The sequence below is a fragment of the Camelus bactrianus genome, chromosome 18 (assembly GCF_048773025.1).
Source record: "Camelus bactrianus isolate YW-2024 breed Bactrian camel chromosome 18, ASM4877302v1, whole genome shotgun sequence".
In the NCBI taxonomy this organism is placed as follows: Eukaryota; Metazoa; Chordata; class Mammalia; order Artiodactyla; family Camelidae; genus Camelus; species Camelus bactrianus.
In genome coordinates, this window is record NC_133556.1 from 37,422,088 (window position 1) to 37,444,118 (window position 22,031).

General features: G+C 44.5%; 1 protein-coding gene across 3 annotated transcripts in view; it reads left to right on the top strand.

The window, feature by feature from the left end:
* LOC141573941 (trafficking protein particle complex subunit 9-like) overlaps positions 1-22,031 on the top strand; it is a 184,253-nt gene that overhangs the window by 49,943 nt on the left and 112,279 nt on the right. For 2 of the 3 annotated variants that reach the window (XR_012500440.1, XR_012500441.1), the window contains exons 8-10: positions 9,193-15,220; positions 19,543-20,115; positions 21,499-21,668. The exons of the other annotated variant lie outside the window; for it this stretch is intronic. The gene's annotated coding sequence lies outside the window, so the exon portion shown is untranslated. The remainder of the gene's footprint in view (positions 1-9,192; positions 15,221-19,542; positions 20,116-21,498; positions 21,669-22,031) is intronic. 3 annotated transcript variants of the gene reach the window in all.

Sequence of the window (22,031 nt, forward strand, 5' to 3'; positions counted from 1 at the left end):
ACCACTCCTGCAAGTTTCTCAGTCATCCGAGAAAACTGTTACCAGCCAGGAAGGGGGTCCCATTTTTGGAGTTGAAAGGTTCCTCATAAGAGTTTTACTTTTATTCTGAAAAATTCAATGGAGGTAACCAAATTGAGGAAAACATTAGACCAGCCGCTTACCTAACCACTCAGTCCTGACCCCAGTGTCTTTCAACATGGACCCACTCTGGATGTCTCCACTGGGTATTTTCCTGGTATATTTCAACCAGCCCCACCTTGGAAGTCTCCTAAAGATGGGTGTTTCCCGTTATCTTTCAACCAGGCCCCACCCAGTATGTCTCCACTGGGTGGGTTATTCCCACCAGTATCTTTCAACTGGAGGGCCAGGTACCTGGATACACCGCCAAATAAAACTCAGGATTATCACCCAATAAGGGAGATCTGAGAACCAAGATAGACTCACCCAAATTCATCTGGACTCCCCGAGGAGGTGGATGGGCACAAAGGGCCACTGCTGGTACCAAGGCTCCGGAAACTCGGAGAGTTCAGGTGGAGAAAGTCTGCTCTGGGTCCCTTCATAGTGTCCAAAACTGTTGACTGAAATACATGTGCAGCCTAAAAGTTAAGAGTTATGTTTATTTGGCGGGAGGACTCGAGCCGGGATGACAGCCTCTCAGATCGCTCTGAGGGACTGCTCCGAAGAGGTTGGGGAGGAGCTAGGATATATAGGAGCTTTACAACAAAGACCAGGTAGTTGGAACAATAAAACATTGCTATCTAAAGAAAGCCAGGTATGTCAAGTTAAAGAGTTTAGTGATTTTCTATGTATCATTTGGGCTCACTGGATTCATTCTTTAGACAAGCACCTAACTATCTAGGGCAAGTATCCTGTCTTTTCTTATTCTCATTCTGTTCAGAGGGCACTGTTGTGAGTGGCTGTAGAGGCTGGTCTTCAGGCCTGTCCTTGCTGGGGGATGGCGGCAGCCGCTGATGACTTGGTTTCAGCATTATTTGTTTACTGACATGGTTGCAGTATTTTCATTCACATTGTAGTATTTTCATTCACAGACTGATTGTGGATAATCTGGAAACTTGGAAAGGAACCGAGATAGAATTACTGCAGGTACCTTCTACTTTAATATTCCGTGTGCAAACATAAACACGGATGAAGCATACATTTGAATTTGGTGGTGTAGGGAAGGGTTTCTGCACATTACAGGAGAAGGCAAGGCAGAATTCCTCTACTTTGTTGGCAGGGATGTGGGTCCACCTGTCTTTTCTGTAGCGGTTTCTGAGAGCAGTTTATGGTAATTAACAAACATTGACAAACGGTGGCACACATTGCATTTAAGAGCTGGCCTGTGCAAACTTGTGTATTGGACAGGTGGATTGGAGAGAGATGTAGCCCAGGCCTGGGCTCAGATACAGGTTTAAATCGCCATTTCCTCACCAAAGGGCCTTGGACTAGAGTGTAAAGTCCCTTAATCTGTTGGTGAAACTGTGAAATGTGCATCATAATATTCGTTTCTTCCTGGGTTTGTTGTAAGTTGTGAACAGTATTATAACACTCATGAAACACTTAACAAACAGGCACTTAGCAGTGTTCACTGTGTCTGTCCGCCCCGCTTAGCGTGTGTCACAGCTGTAAAGGTAGCATGTGCCTGTTGAGGATGTACTGGTAGCCCCTTGAATAGGTTGTGAATTTGGTGATTTCCTTTAATCCTTGAAACTCTATACGCCATGGGCAGTTATTTTCATGGACAGATGAGGAATCTCAGGGTAAAGAAGGCTGTGTAATTTGCCCAAAGTCAGACCATAATTTTGGGTGCTGGGGCCTCGGTTCAGCATGGGCCCCTGGGCCTTCTGCCCTCTCCGTTCAGCCCCAGAGCCAGACGTGGGGTCGCCTGTCTCCCAGCCCAGAATATCCAGTAGGCAGCAACACAAACCTGGACCTGTGCTGCTTAAGCAAAACTCTGGAGGGGAGGCAGGTACTAAGGGGATAAATGTAAAAACAGACGACTGCAAACTGTGATCAGCTCTGAGAAGGAAAGGAACACGCCTCGCCACGCAGAGCTGGGAGCTTTCCCTTCGGGGCTGCTCTGGGGGCGTTCATCTCAGCTAAACAAACTCCGGTCCTGCACCAACGCAGGAAGGCAGGGAGCGTGTGACCAGGTTGACTTGGCCTCGTTGATCATACTCATTCCCCATTCAGCGGCAGCTCTTACAGGCACTTACCTAGTAAACAGATGTCGGCCATAATCATCACGCACTTTGCTTGGTAGTTTTATTGGCCTCACATTTGAGATGAGGTAATTGAAGCTGGGGAGTTTGTTGCATGCCCGTGATTACCTTGGAAATACCCCCACTGGTCTTTCAACCTAGACTGGTGTGGCTGTTATATCCCAGCCCTGTGAATGGCATCGTGTAGCTTCTACCAAGTGGCGCAAATGACAGACATTGATTTTCTTAATTCGTAGGAAATGGTATGTGACAATAAGAGAAAAAGGTAGTCAGAAATTGTTTGGAAAACTAGAACAAAATCCAATTCTTCCCCAGCTGGGGAAGCGTACCCAGTGTCACTCACTCCACTCACTGCCTGGCATCTCCTCCCTACCGACTCCGTGTTCAGAAGCCACTCTGAGCCTTTGAAGAACATTTTGCCTCATGACACTGTTGACTAAGACCTGCGAAAACTCTGTCACTGGTTAACTCTTCAAAGCCATTTAAATTTTATGCAGGCTCCTCAGCTCAGATGTAAGAATAGCCTCTTTAAACTTCTTGATGCAGCTCCTTAGTGAAGATCTTGTGAAGGAAAACTAGCCAAAACCTGGGAGGTATGCACACAGTGACTGCAACCTCAGCACTTTGTGAAGTTCAGAATCAGAGGGGTGGGAGACTCAGGAAAGGCTTTTTAAGGTAGAAAGGGGAAAGTGAAAGGACTCAGGCTGTGTGAGACTGAAGCATCTCGGTCCCAGCTAGCAAGGCAGCTGCGTTCAGGATGGTGTGTGGGGAGTGCAGAGTTCTCACAAAGAAAGAAGTGGTGGGATGGGAGGGAGCACAGATAGATTCTTTACTAGGGAAGGAAAAAGTGCGCTGAAAACTTCCTGGTTGAATAAGAGGACTGTGACATGATGTGCTTGCATTTTGGAGAGAAGGGTTTTGTGGGGACAGGCCTAGGAGAACGCTGTCTGGCTAGGGGGTCAGCACAACAGGGAACCACAGAGAACAGGGCCGACCTCAGGGCCCCTGCTGGGGGAGGGTCTGCCCGCCATTTTGAGCCCTGGGGGCTGCTTCTGTCCCTTAGCTGGGGCCTCAGAACTCCCTTCATATCCCAGTCCTGTTGATACAAGAAAACAGATGTGGGGCATGAGAGGGGCTGTGTCCCAGGCTTTGGTTGAGCCCCTGGAATGTGCCCCACCAGACGTGGGTCCTTGGCTTCATGCAGGAAAGATTTCAAGAACAAGCCACTGTTGAGTAGTGGTAGATTTATTCACAGAGACATATTGAAAGGCAAGAGAAAGGCCACGAGTTGTGGGGTTCGGGTGCTCAGATTAAAAGTAGGTACACACTCCACAGACAGAGTGTGGGCCTTCTCGGAAGAGGGAGAGAGAGTGGTGACCGCGAGGTGGCGCTGTGTTTCTAGTTTTCTTCGGCTTGGTTGTTTCAAATGCTAATAAGTAGGCTGAGCAGCCTAAGGGCAAGGGGCTGGGATTCCCAGGTAGTTGGCCATTTCCTACCCTGTGACCTTTTGTGGCAAGCCTTGGGATGGCCATGGTGCCTTGGGGCATGTTATTCACCATGTTAGTATTACAATGGGTGTATAATGAAGCTCAAGCTTTGCTAGAAGAAGTTTTATCTCTTCATCTTGAGCCTCAAGGCCTATTGGGGATTGAATCCTTCACCATTTTGATGTTAATTGCTGTGGCCTTCCTTGAATGGCTGTGCTCTGCCCCCTTCCATCCTGTCTCACTCTGATGACACAGAGAGAGCAAAGTCCGGGCCCTAATAGTGCTCCTGCATTTAAAAGGGGGAGGGGTGGTGTGGGCTGAGGATGACTCTGAGTGGTGAGAAGGATGTTTCAGATTTTCCCACGTGGGACATGGGGACCTGCCAGCAGCCACTGCAGATTTATCTCACGGGCATTATCGCTTGTGTCACTCATTTATTTCTATTTTTCTTTTTTTTTTTTTAAGTATTTAATCTAAATTTAATATCAGGTTTTTTTAGGAAACAAGTTTCTTTTTTTCTTTTCTTTGGGGCTCTTTAGGGGGTAGGTAATTAGGTGTATTTATCTGTTCGTGGAGGCCCTGGCACTTGAACCCAGGACTCCGGGCACGCTAAGCAAACGCTCTACCACTGAGCTCTACCACCCGCCCCATCATCTTTTACTTTTTGCTTTAGCTGCCAAGAATCTTACAGCTGAATTTCTAGTCGGCCTTTAACACTTACCCTAACTTCATGGCATTCATTTTTATGACTTTACCTTCCCCTGGTTTCATTTAAGTATTCAATCTCCATTTTGTCTTCACTCTCACTTTTGTCTTTTTGTTGTTATGGTTGTTAAGCTGTGTTTAAAAAAATTGTTTAATTTCTCTTTTAGCAGGAGGCTGAAAGTAAATAAATATGTAAACAAACTTATCACACTTAAATATTTTATACTTTCTAAGCTGTTTAGTAGTTACTTAAAAACCGAATTGAATACTAAAGTGATAAAATTTTTAAATTATTTTAAAATTTTTTATAAAGGTATAGCTGATTTACAATATGATATAAGTTTCAGGTGTACAATAGTTGCACAATTTTTATTTTTATGTTCCATTTATAGTTATTGTAAAACATTGGCTATATTCCCTGTGTTGTAAGATCCATCCCTGTAGCGTGTTTATGTTAGATGGAGCAGTTTGTATAAGAAAGCTGGGTAACGCAGAGTCTGGGGAGTGGCTCTGTCTAACCCATGTTCATGGTCACCCTTCCTGTCAGAGCCCAGGCCCTCACTCCTCTCTGCAGGGGAGCGCGTGGAGGCAGCCCTCATCAGCGCTGGCACCACCCTCTGAGTGGCAGTGACAACAGTGACTCTCTGTGGACATGCAAATTGTTGTTCCAGGAGCTTTACATGCATTTCTGCATTTAATAATTAAAGCCCTCCTGTGAGGAATCATTTTATGTTTTTAATGAATAATACACTTTATTTTGATTTTGATAGACTTCAAACCTCCAGAAAATGTACTGGAATAGTACAATAAACGCTTAGAGACAGTTCACCTAAAAGGGCACTATTTGCCCTTTTGTGTCTGGCTTACTTTAGTATAAACTTTCAAGGTCCATCCATGTTGTACCCTCAATCAGTAATTTATTCTTTTGATTTGATAATATCTTTTTTTTTTCGTTTTTTGTCTACTTAAAAATATTTTCATTGAATTCTAGTCAGTTTATAATGTTGCATCAGTTTCTTGTGTACAGCACAACACTTCTTTTACATAGGAACTTACCTGTATTCATTTTCATATTCTTTTTCAATATAAGTTACTATAAGATACGAAATATATTCTCCTGTGCTATACAGTATAAACTTGCTGTTTACTCTATACATACTATCTGCAAATCTTGAACTCCCAATTTATTCCTTCCCACACCCTCTCCCCTCAGGTAACCATAGTTTGGTTTCTATGTCTCAGTGTCTGTTTCTGTTCTGTAGATAAGTTTATCTTTTTGTTTGTTTGGTTTATTTTTTGTTTGTTTGTTTGTTTGTTTTTTTAGATTCCATATGTGAGCGATCTCATATGGTATTTTTCTCTCTCTTTCTGGGTTACTTCACTTAGAATGACATTCTCCAGGTCCATTCATGTTGCTACAAATGGCATTATTTTATTATTTTTTTTATGGGTGAATAGTAGTCTGTTGTACAAATATACTACAACCTCTTTACCCAGTCATCTGTCAGTGGACATTTAGGTTGTTTCCATGTCTTGCTATTGTAAATAGTGCTGCTGTGAACATTGGGGTGTAGGTGTCTTTTTGAATTAGGGTTCCTTCTAGATATGTGCCTAGGAGTGGGATTGCTGGGTCATATGGGAGGTCAATTTTTTGTCTTTTGAGGAACCTCTATACTGTTTTCCACAATGGCTCCACCAAACTGCATTCCCACCACAGTGTAGGAGGGTTCCCTATTCTCCGTAGCCTCTCCAGCATTTATTGTTTGTGAACTTCTGAATGATGGCTATTCGGACTGGCGAGATGTGATATTTGATTGCAGTTTTGATTTGCATTTCTCTGATAACGATATTGAGCACTTTTTCATGTGCCTATCGGCCATTTGTATGACTTCATTGGAGAAAAGTTTCTTTAGGTCTTCTGCCCATTTTTGGATTGAGTTGTTTGTTTTTCTTTCTTATGAAGTGTAAAAGCTGTTTATATATTCTGGGAATTATGCCCTTGTCAGTCTCATTTATTGCAAATATTTTCTCCCATTCCATAGGTTGTCTTTTTGTTTTGCTTACTGTTTCCTTTGCTGTGAAAAAGCTTGTAAGTTTAATTACATCCCACTTGTATATTTTTGCTTGTGTTTCTATTGCTTGAGTAGACTGCTCTAGGAGATCATTGCTGAGATGTATGTCAGATGTTTTCCCTATGTTTTCTTGTAAGAGTTTTATAGTGTCTTGTATACGTGTTTAAGTCTTTAAGCCATTTTGAATTTATTTTTGTGTATGCTGTGAGGGAGTAGTCTAACTTCATTGATTTACATGCAGCTGTCCAGTTTTCCGTACACCATTTTCTGAAGAGGCTGTCTTTACTCCATTGTATTTTCTCACTTCCTTTGTCAAAGATTCAATGACCAAAAGTTTGTGGGCCTATTCTTGGTAATTTTGTTTATCCATTCATTGATGGATGGATATTGTTTGTAACCTTTGGCTACTCTGAATGATACTGCCATTAATATTGATGTGCAAGATTTTGTGAGAATATGTTTTCATTCTGTTGGCTGTACAGTTGGCCCGCCATATCTGTAGTTTCCACTTCATGGATCCAGATGGCTGATTGTAAAGGGACTCGAACATCCTTGGATTATGGAATCCAGGATGGGGGTTTCCTGAAACCAACCCCCCGAGGATACTAAGCGATGACTCTACATGTAGGAGTGAAATTGCTGAGAAATATAACTCTGACCTTTTGAGGAAACAACAGACTTCTCCAAAGAAGCTGCACCATTGTCCCTTTCCACTGGCCACATATGAGGTATCTCTGCCTCCTGAACAACACTTGTTATTGTGCATGTTTTGATTATAACCATCCTGGTGGGTGTAAAATAAGATCTCATTTTCATTTTGATTTGTCTACTGATGCTGAGCTTCTTTTCATATGCTTTTTGGCCATTTGTGTATTTTTTTAAATCCTTGGAAAATTTAAAAATTGGGTCGATTTTCTATGTATTGTTCAGGTGTAAGCATTTGTTATATATCCTGGATACAACTCTCTTATTAGATACATGCTTTGTAAAATTTTTCTCCTATTCTGAAGATTGTCTTTTCACTTTAGATTTTTAAACATTAAAAAAAAAATTCTTTATAGGGGAGGTAATTAGATGTATTGATTTATTTTATTTTTCTTGCTAAGCATGCACTCTATCACTTGAGATACCCCCTACCACTGTCATTTCACTTTCTTGATGATGTCCTTTGTAAGAAAAAGGTTTAATTTAGATGAAGTCCAGTTTATCTGCTTTTTTCTTCTATCACTGGTGCTCCTGGTATTGTATCTAGGAAACCAAAGCCTATCCTAGGACCACAAAGATTTATACTGTATCTTCTTTTAAAAAATTTGTACATTTATTTTTTACATTTCTGTCTGTGATCCATTTTGAATTAACTTTATTTGTAATATAAAATATGGGGGTCCAGATTCCAGATTCATTCTTTGCCTGCAGATACCCAGCTTTCCCTGCACCATTTGTTGAATAGACTATTCTTTCCGTGGGGTGTTGTTGGCACCCTTGTGTAAAACTGACTGTAAATATAAGTTTTTCCCCCTGGGATTTTATTGTGTCTTATAGATTTATTTACCCAAACTTATGCCAGTACCATACTGACTTAGTACTATAGCTTTTTAGTACCCTTTAAAGTGAGTCCTCCCACTTTGCTCTGCTTCTTCAAGATTGTTTTGGCTGTCCTGGGCCCCTTGCACTTCCATATGAAATTTGGGATAAGTTTTTCAATTTTTGCAAAGAAGTCAGCTGGAATTTTGATAGGGATTCCACTGAATTTGTAAATCACTTTGGGGAGTCTAACATTTTTAGCAATATTTTCTACCATTCCATCAACATGGGATGTCTTCCATATATGTAGATTTTTAAAATTTTTTGGTGATACTTCAAAATATTCAATGTACAAATCTTGTAAATTTTTGTTAAATGTACCTCTCACTTTATTTTTAATGCTGTTGTAATTGGGAAGGCTGAGCTTCTTGAGGGTAGGACTATATATCAATTTGTTTATTTCTACGAATTCTATGCAGCAAATACCCTAGGTTTATATTTGCTATATAAATCTATCCACAACTCTTCCCACCCCCGTGTTATAAGAAACAAAGACCCAGATTAAGCTACCTGAACAACCTTGTGGAAGTGAGAAATGAGACCCTTGGGTGGGGCTTTGTGCAGATGATACTGAGAGCTTATTTAGGATGGCTTCATCTTAATTTCTTTTAAACAACACTTTCGGTGTAGTCAGATACATTAAGAACATGTCCTTTTGATGTGCAGAGGAGCTAAGACTATTATCAAATAATTTCTAGAGATAGTGTTGTACTTGAAACCTAATTTGCATCAATCTTTGAAGATTTATGTTTCAGGAGCTTTGAATAAAGAACACCTGTCTTTATTCATTAGTGACAAATGCTCAAGCAACATGTAATAGTCTGAGAAACTGCCCCGCCCCGTAGTGCTGGTTGGCTGCAGCTGTAACCCGAGTCAGGGCTTACCTTTCCCAGTATGCTTGTGCTGATCTGCTCAAAGCGGTTCGTCCAACAGTGTGTCTGTAGTCTGTTGGACATAGCCATAAAATATTGAGTTAAGGTTGCTGGAATGCATTATATTCTTATTAATAATAAGTAAGCACATATTGAGTGCTTACTGTATGTTGGGAATTGTCCCTCAGCCTCACATGAATATTATTTCTCTTAAAACCTCACATATTTCCTTGTTATTCTCACTTTACAGATAAGGAGACTGAGAATTAATTCTTCTCTCTTTTGGGTGGAGCTCATAATAAATGACGGGAAGTTGTAAGGAAAAGATATTGATTCATCCTGAGAAATCATTTTTCTGAGAGTCAGCAGTGAAGACGGTGGACACTGAAGAAGGTGATCATTGTTCGATTGAGACGAGACCCGGGTTGTACGGAGTCAGCATCCCTGTCCTGGACACAGCCAGTGTAGAGCTGCGTGGTGGGTGAGGCGGCAAGGCAGCGCAGGGAATGCGGATGCCGGGCCGTTGGGCTGTGCTCAGGCCCGGTGGGGCTTTCTCCTAAGGGCAGTGGACAGTCATTGACAGATTTTAAGTAGGGGAGAGGGGTGCTCTCATAGATCACTTTTGTCTTGTAGAATGCTTAGAAACATTTAGAAGGCTCAGCAGGAGGTGATGTGATGAGTCAGATTAGGGTGGCTGCCAGGTGTAGGAGTGTAGAATTTTCAAGTGGTTTTCAGTCCCAGTTTTGTGGCTCAGTAGCCGTGTCACTTTGGATGATGCACTCAAGGAAGTGAAACAATTTATCTAATCAATAAAAGCAGTGATGTACCGACCTTCCAGGACTGCTGTGGCGATCCAGTGAGATAACGTGTGCACAGTGTGCAGCATGGTACCCAGCACAGTGTCAGTGCTGAGTGAGTGCCAGTGAGTATCTGGTAGGACAGGTGTGGGTGGTGGGACTCGGTGACTGAGGAAATCTGGGCCCTGAAGGAGGGGTCCAGTCACATCTGTGAGTGATGGGCCTGAGCTGGGAGAGGCAGAGAGACCTTGCCCCCGACCAGGGGCCATGGGCAGGACGGCTATGGGAGGAGCACAGTGAAGTCAGCTCTTTGCAGGTGGAGTTGGAGTTGCCCTTGAGACATCTAAGTGCAGTGTCACGAGCTCAAAGAGGAGGTCTGGGCCCAGGCTGTGAATTTTCCTATAATCTTAATCCCTGAGGACGCCGAGGTATTGATCACTGAACGTGAAGGCATACTTTACAGGACAAGTGAATTGTAGTATCATCTCTGTCATCAAAGCTCATGTCTCTTTATTCATCACCCACTTTGCTAATTGGGTACTTACAGAGCTCACTTCACCGACCTCCGCTGGGCTAAGGCTCCACAGTAAAGAGCTGGTGAGCCTCCCTCCTTTCCAGAAGACGACACATTATGCTGGTATCCTTCTGTACCTCGCCAGACTTAGAATTTTAGTTTGTTGATTTAATTCTATTTTCTGTTAGCCATCTCCTGACAAGAGAGATGTTTTACCTCATGGTCATATTTCAATTAGCTGTTACTGAGAATTGCTGATCTGATCCATACAGTAAGTATTATATTAACCTTGTAGAGTATTTATCATTTTTCTGTCTTTGTCCTTTAATTTTGTATGCCCTTTCTCTATCCTATTTGGGGCCTTAATTTTTTTTAATTAAAAGATGTCTGTTTGCAGTTAAGAAAACAAAAGAGAAAATACACATGATAGCTAAACTTAGAAAATATCTAGTGTGTTTTCTGTCTCGGCAATGGAGGGTTGTAGAAACTTGTGAAAACCTTCATTACACAAGTTTCTTAAAATGCGGATTAAGAAATAAAACCTTCCTTCCTCATCTTTCAAGCTGCACAGCTAATTGTCAAGAAAGTGAGGGGAAATCCTCAGAAGCCAAGACAAACCAGAAAGTAGGGATTCTGGGTGATACATGAGCCTTAGAAGCCCTGGGGTGCCTGTTGGCTCCTGTACTGAGTTTCAGTTGCCTTGACAGTAGGGTAGGTGAGCCCGAAGCCTCTCACACTGGGAGTTGGATGACTGATCATATGTAAGGCCAAGCCCATCCCGAGAAGCATGGTTTACTAAAGGGTGAACTAGAGAAAAAAATTTCCTCAAGGCAAGACAGTAGGGAAAGTCAATTTTGTTGGAAGAGGGGAAAAATAACAAATCCAAAGTAAGGATATAGTTTAAAGCTGTTCTGGCATGAAAGTGACCACAATCTCCTGGCAGAGAAGCACAGCTACTCCTGGAATGAGAAGCTGTGTTTTGAATGGATTAGTGAACAGCCATTCCGAAAAAGGCCTCCAGAGTATTGTGGATCAAGATACTGGACGGCAAACACCTCTCTTCCAAGATCTCATTCAAATAACCGGAAATGTTTTAAAGGAAAGAAGCCACAATCATTTCTGTTTATTGACATTACTATATGCTAGGAATTCAGTGGTAACTATGGAGTTGACTCCTCATTTATGGACCTTACTTTCTCTTTGGGGAGAAAATCTGACATAGTTGGGTAGCTTGGTAGAGGGAGGTGTTAGTCTGTTGCAATTAGCCAGGAGAGGAGATTAAGAAAGCAGTGAAGGGTGGGTGAACTTTTTAGCTGAGGACAGACAGTCTTGTTCAGTTAGCTTTTAATTGCAGGCTCAATGAGCTGTCACTGGAGGGAATAGATCTTACGGAGGATGGACTTAGCTCTGGCCTCTTTAGATTGGACAAGTGAAACTGGAGAAAGACATTCAAATCTGTGCAAACATTAAAGTTCACTTGAACATGCTCCATCCCTGAGCCAAAGATAGGACAAATATGCAGCACTTCTTAAGGACAGAGGTGTGGTTTCTAAGGTTCTCCAAGAATGAATCCCAGGGAACCGGGATGGCCAGTTGTCAAACTGTGACTTTGCTCTTTGGACGGTGTACCCACCAAGGGTATTGGTATAGGTTTCCATTTCTGTTTAATACATGTCAGGTGATGAGGACGTGGGCACAAGTATTTGACACCTTGTCGAGGCGACTTTGGTTACCTGCCTAGAAGCACGGGCACAGCTATGGCTGCGTCATACATCTTGCCGCCCATCCCGTTCCCCGGCTCAGTGATCACGGCAGAGTGGTCCCTTGTTGACCTGTCCGTCTCCTCTGTGCCATCATAACCGACGAAAATACCGGAGCGTATTAACGTGGTTTTCTTAAAGTCAAAGGATCAGATCAAATATGGAGTCAGATTTGTTCTTTCCTATTTCAGTAGTGCCATGGAGAAGGAAGTTTGGGCAGCTTTTTGTAGGGCCCTGGAGGCTTTCTCTTTCAGCCTCTGGGCACCTTTATTGAAAACCCTTCATAGCTGTCTGGCGTGCTGTAAAACCACTCCACCTGTTTTGCCCTGAAGATGTGTTCAGTTTATAACTCATCTCTACTCCTTGGAAAACAACTCAATAAAAACTCAGTTGGTTTTCCAACAGCCATGGGCAGGGGTGGGGGATACCTTTGTTATTATTTCATAAAATAACAATAGCAATAACAATAATAATAGTAATAATAATAATAAATAATAATAATAAAAGAAGTCTTAAAACAGCACTGGGCACATTGGAGAGAGTCAATAAATGCTTCCTGGCTTAAGTCAAAAGTGATGACTCAGTGATTCCATGGCTGCTGTATTTGCTGAGCTAATTACTCCTTTGCTGCATTACACATTTTTTTAACTGAAAAATAAATACATGCAAATGGTTAAAAACTTCAAACAGAGCACAAAAATACACAAGTGAAAGAAGTTTACCCTCATCCTTTGTCCTTCCAGCCCTCCCTGGAGATGCCACTGTTTACTATCCTTTGGATGCTTTTCCAGATATGGTATACACATTCCCAAATATGTATGTAAATTCCTTTAAAGTTTTAGTTATTTTTAACTTAAAGGGATTTAAATCCTCAAGTGGCTTCTGCCCGGGTAATAGAACAGAACAAATCTGACTGCATATTAGATCTTTTCATTTGACTTTAACCCTATGCTCTGTCTCCTAGGCTTCATCTTGCTTGTAAAACAATGTTGCTTAGAGCCTGAAATATACAGGAGAGCCTATTCTGAAGGCTCTGACCTTTAAGGATATTTAACACTTTTTCATTCATAAAAAGATAACAAATTACAGAATAGAAAATAACGTTTGTTTTGTTGGAGGTTTACAGAGATTTGACCCAGGCAGATAGCTGGAAGAACAAAGGATTCTAACAAGAAGGAATTCCTACACCAGGAAGATTGCAACAACCAAGCATGTAGGAAAGGAGCCTGAATTCTGACTTGGGGAGATTGTTTTCCAAGACATTATTTTGCCATCTAGGTCTACAGAGACTTGCTATTCCTTGCCCCAACACCTGTTCTCCCAACTTATTGGCCTGTCCTGCACTGAGGAGAATGAATTTGGACTCGGTAACACTCCTATCTACCTAGAAAGCTGGGCACTGGAACTGAGTGTTATGGAAACAACAGGCCAGCCAAGAAACAAGCACCATTGGGAGGGTTGGAGTACTCAGATTTATTATGCCGGCGGGCTAAGAGGGGCTTCTGCTCCGAAGTTCTGAGCACCTCCAAGACATGCACATGAGGTTTTAAAGGGTTAATTACAAGTAAGAGGTATTAGCCAATAAGGCTCAAACAACAAAAAGCAAGAAATCAGTACACTGGAGCTTATCAACTTGTAATAGATCACGTTACTGACACCTGTTGAGGTTGGATTTACGAGTTAGCTTGTTAGCCCAGTAAACTGACACTAAACTTCAGATTTACGAGTTAGCCCAGCAGAATTTAGATCAATAAACCGACACTTATCACACTTAGATTTGTGACTTAGCTTGTTAGCCCAGCTGGGCTTTTCCTTTACATGAGGATAGCTCTCCCACACCCAGGGAACTACTGTGAGCCCTTGATGGTTCCACTTGGGTGGGGTGTGGTTTACCCAGGAGGGATGGGGACTGTGCACCAACACTCAGGCAGTCTGCTCTGTCTGGGGCTCTGATCTTGTACCACCCCGCTCCCCGACAGCCCAACACCTGGGAGAGTGGAACTAAGGCAGAGACCATGCCTGGCTGTTTCCCAGCGTGTAAAAGGGGAATAGGTACTCTTCCCAAGGTAGTTCTGAGCGACAACACCTGTGGGTGCTTGGTTCCCAGAGCAACAGAAAACCCAGCTCCGCGTGGGGGCAACGGGTGTGATAACCATAGGGGTTCTGCAGAAGCATCGGATGGAGGGCTGGATCCGAGAGGTAAAACATGAGCTGCGGGCCTTGAAGGGTAACAGAATGGTACAGAGGCAGGACTGCCGCCTCCTTCGGGGTGCCCCCAGAGGTAAAGCTTTTTCTCTCCATCTCCGCTACGACCCTCCCCTCTCCAGATCCATCCCTTTTCTCTGCTCTTCCTGTCCATCTGTCTCCCTCCACTTTTCCCCTCCTCTCCTCCCCCTCCCATCTTCTCCCTCCCACGCTGCCCCACCTTCTCTCGCAGAACCCAGTGTGGATCGCTGGCTCTCCTGCGCATGGGCAGTCCGTGCCAGCTGGACCGCGGGTTGAAAGCTCCGAGCCGGGGATCGGCCCCAAAGGCTTCTCAGCTCTGTCGACCGGTAGGCTTTTAGCTCCTGCCCGGGGCCGTGGCCTCTGGCTGTGGAAAAGCAAGGTGGGGGTTCCCGGGAAAGGGGTCAGGCGGCTGCGGGAGGGCGGTCGGCATGTCACAGCACCCCAGGGCGCCAGTCAGCCTGTGTTCAGCTGAATAGCTCGGGCCAGACCCCTCTGCCCGCGCCACCTGCCCCGGAGCCCCGGCCACACCTGTCCATGTCCAGGTGTGCAACTGCCGCCTCTCACCTAGCTGGGCTCCCCTCAGACCGTGGCTGGCGTCCCCTTCCCCTCTCCCGCCCGCGAGTCCTCTCCTCCCGGCTGCCTCTCCTCGGCCGCCGTCCGGTCCCCGCCCCTGGGCGGGCTGTGTCCCTGGCGGGCGGGGTCTGCGGACCCAAACGGGGGCGGGCGGCTGGGGCTGGGACTGGCCTCCGAGCAGAGCTGCAGCCCGCTTTTCCACCAACCCCCTACAGCTTTCCCTGCCCCGCGACCCCGGGGCTGCACTTCTCTTCCTTTCCTGCTCCCTGAGGAAAAGCTCAGTGGCGTGGGAGCTGCTCCCTTGGTTGAGAGCCTCCGGCTGTAAAGCCCAGCTTCTGGTGGATTCGGGAATGTGGATCCTCAGTGCTGAGCGAGCTTCTGTCTCCTCCCTCAGTGTTTCTGCCCCAGGTAAGTACCTTGAACACTTTCAGGTGTTATGATGGCGGTGCTTGTTGATGTCACGTGTTTTTATAGTGCCAGGGATTACAGTGTTGAAAGCAGGGCTTGGTTCAGTTAAAAATGAGCTGAAGGCATGAGGCTGTGACATGCTCCTTCCTTCCCACTCCCAGGGTGAAACGTGTAACCGTCGATTTTAAAGAGATAGTTACAGTCCCTAACTAGCCCAGCCCAGCTAGGGTGCGTTAACAGGAACAGCACCACCAGAGGCGTTGGAGACCCAGGGACATTGAAGTCCTAAAGAGCTCCTGGCACAGTTTGGTTTGTTTTGGTTTTTTGTTTTTCTTAAATCGTGGGGCAGACTAGTAGTATAGAGGGAAAAATAATTGTCAAGAAATATTTTTTCATATAACAGCTTTATTGTGATATTGTTCACACACCATGAAGTCCACCCATTTAAATGGTACAATTCAGCAACTTTTAGCATATTCACAATTGTGCAACAATTATTATTCCAGAACGTTTTCATCACAACAGAAAGACCAGTGGAAATGAGTGACATACCCACCCCTCCACAGTGGTGTTTCTAAAGAAGTTTCATGCCTATTCCTGACCATAAATTAACTTGTTACATTCCATGAAATATCTGGTAGGAATTCTAATCAGAATTGCAATGAATTTGTGTATCAAAACAGGAAGAATTAATGTCTTTATGGCATAAATTTCTTCTACCCATGAATATATCTGGGACCGTATCTTTTCATCTCTCCAGATCCTGGCCCATGGAAGTCCTCACTAATTGTTGGGCTTGTGAATGATGAGATTCTATACATCGTTAGTTGCTACTGTAGCCTTTCACAGAAGAGAAAAGTAACCTCAGTGAAGCCAAGTGACTCTCTGATGGTCAGAAAGAGTGACAGCCAGTGCTGGATTGATCCAGTGGACTTGGTGCTTGCAACCAGGATTCTCCAGCACCTACAGCTAAGAGGATTACAGTATTCTTTTTTTTTTCTTAATGGCGTTGCTTTTATTTTTACTTATTTTTTTAATTTATTTTTTATTGAAGTGTAGTCAATTTACAATGTTAGTTTCAGGTGTACAGCAGATATTCAGTTATAAACATATGCATATGCATATACATATGTTTTAGATTGTTTTTAGGAGAACTCATTACAAGAAATGGAATATAGTTCCCTGTGCTATATAGTAGGTCCTTGTCATTTATTTTATATTTATTAACGTGTATCTGTTAATCCCCCCTTTCCTGCCTGCTAAGCACAGTTTGCTTTCTATGTCCATGAGTCCATTTCTAGCAGCACCGTTTTTCCTAGTAATATATGCTCTTTGGCTGCTTTCAGTTTCAGTAATTCCATGTTATCTGTGAGCGCTTTTCTTCTGGTGGCCTTTATGTCGGTTGCACACGTGGTAATAGAGATCTGTATTTGGGAGAACTCCAGGCCTAGTGTAGTCCCTGGTACAGAGTGCCCACTGAGTTGATGCTTGAACTGGGAAAAAAACATAGTAAATGTTGGAATTTCCACTATGGTTGAGACTTCCAAGTTTCTATAACCTGTTTACTCCACCTTATTATTGGCTGCCCCCATACTGGGTAATTTGGTGGAATTTCATGATATGGTGGTGTAGAGACAGGGCTTGTATGCTTCTTCTCTTTCCGTTTTCTAACACTCATTCTCCTGGGCCTCCCAGATCCTCCCCCAGCAGTGCCCGGGGCTGGCTTGGTGCTGCGCTGAGGCAATAATTGTTAATAAGGCCCTTTCCTCATCTCTTCTGACCCTCCGTTTCTTTCTCTGCACAATGAGGGCTTAGACTAGATAAGTGCTTTTCAGTTTCTTTTAAAGCCATGTTTCCTTTGAGAAACAGAAAATGCAAATCTCTCCTCCCATCCCAACACTTTAGGTTTTGTTACGTCCTGCATGGAGTGACATAGCTCTTTGTGGAAAATTGATGTGATTGTGATTCCAGGTGGCACAGAAAAGACTCTTCAGAAATTTATTGCAGGGAGAGGGCAGAAAAGGGGCAGCATGTCACACTTTCTAGTGTGAGCACTGGAGCAGGGGCTTGGATTTAATTATGGTGTCTGTCGTGGCCTCTCTTTAATCTTGCACAATGTGACAAACCTCTCTACCTCAGTTTCTTGATGTGTCAAGTTGGGGTGATAATATTTTAAGGCTTTTGTGAAACATTATACACATAATCTATGTGTGTCTCAGTAGAAACAAGACCTGCAAGGGTTTTAGGGATGTAAAAAAAAAAAATTCTTGCCCAGAGCACTATGTCGCTGTGCATTTTAAATTTCCTGGAGGGAGATGGTTGAGTCTAAAGTCCATCGTGGGACAGGTGGCCCATAGTTCTCTATGCCCCAGATTGCCCCCTCCTCCCCAGTCCTCTTTCTCAGTCCAGGATGAAGTTCCCTAGTAGATTTACACAGAAGTCTTTTGGAAATGGCTTTTCATTTTATTGTTTCACCAAGAAGGGCTGCCATCATGATCTCTGTGGTCAGGTTTTGAAGGGCTGCCATCATGATGTCTAGTCAGGTGAAGGCTATGCAATTGGGAGTTTCTATTTAATAAAAAGAAAAAAATTACAAATAAAAAATTAGAACAAGGGTGGTGACAGGGGCTCTTGGAAGTGAGCACCATTAGCTTTGTTAGCTTCAGGTGCAGTGGCCTCATGCCACGAGGACCCATCCTCTTGCTCTGAATTTGGAGGGACCACTGGTTTCAGTGGGAATGTTAACTGAGTGTATCTCATGTGCTGGGCATTGTCCTATTTTTTCTGTGTGTTCCTTTTTTGAGACAGTGAGCAAATTTATCCTCAATAGCTTCTTTAAAATAGTAGGAAATTTATTTTGAGATATAATGTAGATTCCCATGTAGTTGTAAGAGATAATATGGAGAGGGCCTATGGAGGTAAGGACCTGTTATGTGTCCCCACCTATGCACCAAAGATGCCAGAAGACACAGCATTCCCACTCAGTGAATTTATAGCTTGGACTGTGAGCAGCTCTTCAGAGGAAGAAACAGTACCTAGTTTACCTCTGTGACCCATAGTAGGGACTAGCACAAAGTCAGTGCTCAAAGTTTTATCTGATTCAGCTGTTTGCCTACAACTGCCTCTGACACCCCCCACCAACACTGCCCCCACAGGCTGCTAAGAAAATTTTCCCAGTTTTCCTTAATGGTTCAAACTTTCAAAGTTGGGGTATGATTCATTACTGACTCACTAACAATTTGAGGTTTGTGTTATTGCCACCATTTCTATTCATGATTAAACTGGGGCTTAGAGAAGCACACACGCCTGCCCAGGTCACCCACATGGTTAGTGTAGAGACGGGTGGAAAGTGGGCTTGGGATTTCCAAGCAATACCATTATGATGGTCTGTGGCAGGGAGCAGCATTCATTTTGCTTGTTTATTCATTCATTCAACAAACATTTATTGAGTAACCTCTTTGGGTCAGATGCTTTCATAAGATTAACTGATTCTTCAGCAGTACTGAGAATCATGTAATGTTTACTTTTTTTTAAATTTGAGAAAATTAGCTCTGAGAGGTTATAACCCCCCCGAAGGAAATATAGCTCATAAAGTAGGGATAGTAAATTTGTAGTCACCCCTTTTTATGCAGGTGGTACCCTAGGCATTTTACATTTGCAAACTTCCATAATCCAGATATATTCTTGTAAGGCAAGGTTTTTTTTTTTTAATTGAAGTATAGTCAAGTTTACAATGTTGTGTCAATTGCAAGGTTTTTTTTGAATTTTGAATTAAAAAGTATTTTTTGAGAAGGGTAATTAGGTTTATTTATTTGTTTCACTTATTAAAATGAGGTACTGGGACCTCGTACATGATAAGCATGTGCTCTACCACTGAACTGTACCCTCCTCCCCAAGGCAAGTTTTCTTATCCATTATTCTGCAGCTTAGGGGTTCAAATAAATTGGAATTGAAATTCAGATCTTTTGCTCCTACTGTTGTCCTTCATATTCTGCTGAAGGGTGTGGCGGAAAGCAGTTCCTTTTTTCATTTCTTTATTACGCATTTTTGATCAGTGACTTTGCATCAGGGCCTTGCTAGGTGCTTTGAAACAGAAAACAAGAAATGACCCTTCTCTGCAGGGGCAGGAAGCCAAGTCAAAAGCTGGGTAAAGTGATCCGAGCTACGATAGCCATGTGCAGGCTCTGAAGGACAAACTGTACCCCTGGACTTGCTTGGGCTTCCCCTGCCTTCTGGCTGGTACACACCAGGTCACCGCAACCCACAGGCGCCCGCAGCCCACAGCACAATATTTACCTAGATCTCCTCTCCCCTCTCGGCAGGGCCTGCAACATAAGCATCCCTGACTACGTGCAGTGTGCTGAGGACTATGAGACTCTTCCCGTGGTGGTCAAACCAGTGGGGATCATCTCAGAGGAGAATTTCTTTTGCATCTATAAGCGAATCTCCTTGGTGAGCCAGATCAGCCCATGCAGCTCCCAGGGCACACTCTGTATGCACTACAGGCACCACTATGCGCCCAAGAATGGATGGAGCGGCTTCCAGACCCATCTCAAGGTTGTGGGCCTTGTCACCATTACCGACTGCCTCTTGGCCAAGACCTTCGAGAAGCTCCACGTGCAGAGGAGCTGTATGGCACCACACTTAATGACTCTCAGCTCTTTGTCTTTGTGCTGCATGGGGAGGTAGCCGAGCAGCCGCGCACCGACGTGGCCTTCAATCTACGAGGACTGCAGGGTGGTGGAGAAGAGGATTGAGGACTTCACTGAGTCACTCTTAATCTTGCTCAAGTCTAAGTGGCTGGATGGGGCCCCCGACAACTCTGGGGACAAGATCCCACTCCTCTGCATCCTTTTTGAGAAGGAGGACTTCATGGGACTGGACACAGACAGCAGGTAATTTACCTGGCGGCCCGTCCGCCCTGGTTCTGTGCCAGGTTGCTTCCCTACATCCAGAAAGGGATCAGCAAGGAAGAGGGCTGTCTAGTAACCAAGGGTGGAGGGAGGTGCAGCCCACCGGTTTACAGACATTTAAAAGTGAATCCGCCTTTGTTTCAGAGAGATCCTTTTATTGATAGTGTTAGAGCACTTACTCCTGCTTTTCAGCCAGGACCATGGTGGGACCCCTGGAGTTGCTGTTCAATAGAGTAGCCACAGCCACTGATGCTAGGAGCACTGGGGAGGAGGCTGGTCTGAGCTGAGATGTGCTGTAGTTCAAATGCACATGAGACGCTGAGGCTTGTCTACTAAAAGCATATAAACTATCTTGTTACTTCCTCTATTGATTACATGTCAAAATGATAGTATTTTAAATACAGTAGATTATGTAAGATATGTTCTTAAAATCAGTTTCTAGTACTTGTTTTTTGTTTGTTGGTTTGTTTCTTTGTTTACCGTTTTAAATGTGGCAACTGGGAAACTTTCTTTACATGGCTCTCATTTCATTTCTGTTGGGCAGCGTTTCCTGGGACAGTCTCATCCCTTTGCTTATAGATGAGATGCTGAATCCCGAGAGGCAGAAAGAGGCGCTGGTTGAGCTGGCTTGGAGCCAGTGTCTCCTGCCTCCCAGGCTCAGCACCTGTTCTGCTCAGGCCCTCTCTTCCTGCCCTACAGGCAGCATGCCATGTTAGGACATCAGAAACACCGCCAGGGACCTCCAAATGAACTCCTTATGCAGGGAAAGGCGTATCACGGAGTATGGGAAAGAGCAGAGAAATGTTCATCCTCACTTTGTCTCTGTGATTAAGTCAACGGCCCCACTTTCCCACGGAATTACAGACGAGCTCTTCTGGGCTGCCTAACCCCGCAACTTCTTCTCTGTTTCCCCGTGTATCTATTGTGCTGTCCCTCGGGCAGAAGAGGGTGAGATACCTTTGCCGAGAGGTGGTCCCCATTTGCTGGGGAGAGTGAGGGAATCTGGGTACCCCCGGCCTACGGCCTCGGGCCTTGAGTCTGGAGAGGGCTCATGGCGGTCCCACAGGTGATGGTCGGAAGACCTGGCACGTGCTGCCGGGCCCGCTGTGGAGGCGGTGCTCTGTGATTCTTGAACTTAACTAAGATCAGATTCTACTTTCTGGTTGTTGGTAAGTTGGAGGAGAAGATGCCAGAGAATTGATAAAAAGAATATCCAGAACAGCCCTGTGAGTGATAGGCAAGAGGACCCGAGACCCACCTGCGTGAGGTGCCTAGCGGGCTCTGGATGAATTTTCTGTTCCTCCCGGACAAGCTTAAGGAAGGGGCAAGGCATGTCGTGGCCATGATCTGTTCTTGTCCTCACAGGGCCCTGTGATCTACATGCCGGCGCTCCCCATCTGCTCCTTGGAGATGAGGTGTCAAGTTTAGGAGCCTGGGCACTGCTGAGGGCACAGCTGCCAGCACCGTGCTACACCGAGGCTGGCTCCGTTCACCTCACATGTCACCTCCTGCTGAGCCCCCAGGCGTCAGTCAAGGTAGGTGCATCAGTGCAACGTAAGCAGGGACCATGTTCTCCCCCTGGACAGACTGGTGGGTGAGCAATGGAAGCCTGGAGCCCTGCTCCAGCCCCCAGGCCAGTGCCTCCTCTTTTGTCACAGGAGGCACTGGTGACAATTTTGCTCAGCAACTGCTTGGCTCTGAGTCTGAGGACCCACAAGAGAATTCCTGCTTGTTTTTGCCTTTTGAAGTCTGCCCTTGGGATTTGGCGGAGTAGCTGGATATGTGCTTAGCCCATAGTGGTTGACACAGTCACCATTGTTTACCCAGAACCTCGTGTACCAGGCATGGCTCCCGGCATCAAAATATAGCAGCGCATTAAACCTCCCTCCTGGTGCGTC